Source organism: Haliaeetus leucocephalus, unplaced genomic scaffold, assembly GCF_000737465.1.
Source record: "Haliaeetus leucocephalus isolate CR32 unplaced genomic scaffold, Haliaeetus_leucocephalus-4.0 Scaffold182, whole genome shotgun sequence".
NCBI classification, from domain to species: Eukaryota; Metazoa; Chordata; class Aves; order Accipitriformes; family Accipitridae; genus Haliaeetus; species Haliaeetus leucocephalus.
Window position 1 is genome coordinate 295,418 of NW_010972618.1, and position 1,009 is coordinate 296,426.

Consider the following 1,009-nt stretch of genomic DNA (forward strand, 5'->3'; position numbering starts at 1 on the left):
CCCTGTACAATTCTGTATGGACAGAAGAACATCCAGTTCTCTGGCTGTACCAAAGGGTAGCCAGACAGCCAAGGGGTGTTAACAATCCCCGTCCGCTTGGCACTGGTGAGGCCTCACCTGGAGTGCTGTGTTCAGGTCTGGGCTCCCCAGAACAAGGGACATCAACGAAGGGGACCAAGTCCAGCAGACAGCTGCTGAGATGGTCAGAGGGCCAGTGCATGGGAGGAACGCCCGCAGCCTGGCCATCCAGGTTCATGGAGGACCAAAGGTGTCAGACTGCTATGTTTGTGCCTGTATTTCACCTTTGTACGGACCCCTGCCACCCCGAAACGGTTCATGCTCCTGCTCGCAGAGTGCCCCTGATGCCTCACTGGGGATTTTTGCCAGGCAGGCTGCCCAGCTTTGGGCAGCAGGGCTCTCTGCGGCCTCCAGCACCCAAGGGCTGTTTACTCCGAGAGCTGCGTCACGGTGCCGCTGGGGCCCGGCGTGAGAAGCTGCAGCCGCGGGAGAGGCACGGGGTCTTCCCTCTGAGGCGGCAGGAGGCTGGGCGGGCTCCATGAGCGGGTGCCGCTCCCATGGGGGTAACGGGACGGCACCTGGCCCGGCCAGGGCCACCTTGGGCCGCGCTGCCTCAGCTCCCGCCCAATCACCTCCTCAGCGCCTGACACCGCCCCCCGCCTCAAGCACCCAACAAGCACGACGTCCGCCGCCACGCGGGGAGAGCGCGCCTCGCCAGCTGCGAGGGGGCGGGGCTCCCGCCCCCGCCCCTCCCGGCGGGCCCCGCCCCCCCGGTGGCTCCGCATCGAGGCGGCCATTTTGTGGTGCTGAGCGGTCGGTGGCGTTGGGCTTGCCGTGGAGCGGGGCCTGGGGCAGTTTGGCTCCGTTCTAACCCTTTTTCCCGTACAGGTCCCTCGGTAAGAGTGCGGCTGCACCCGGGCGGGCTGGGCCGGGCCGGGCCACCTGCCCGCTCTGCGGCGTGGCGTGGGGTGGAAGCGAGGGGAGGGGAGGG

General features: G+C 67.4%; 1 protein-coding gene across 1 annotated transcript in view; it reads left to right on the forward strand.

The window, feature by feature from the left end:
* Positions 1 to 848: 848 nt before the first annotated feature.
* Positions 849 to 1,009, forward strand: part of PHF20 (PHD finger protein 20) — a 73,697-nt gene continuing 73,536 nt past the window's right edge. Inside the window, exon 1 of the mRNA XM_010564524.1 lies at positions 849 to 914. The gene's annotated coding sequence lies outside the window, so the exon portion shown is untranslated. The remainder of the gene's footprint in view (positions 915 to 1,009) is intronic.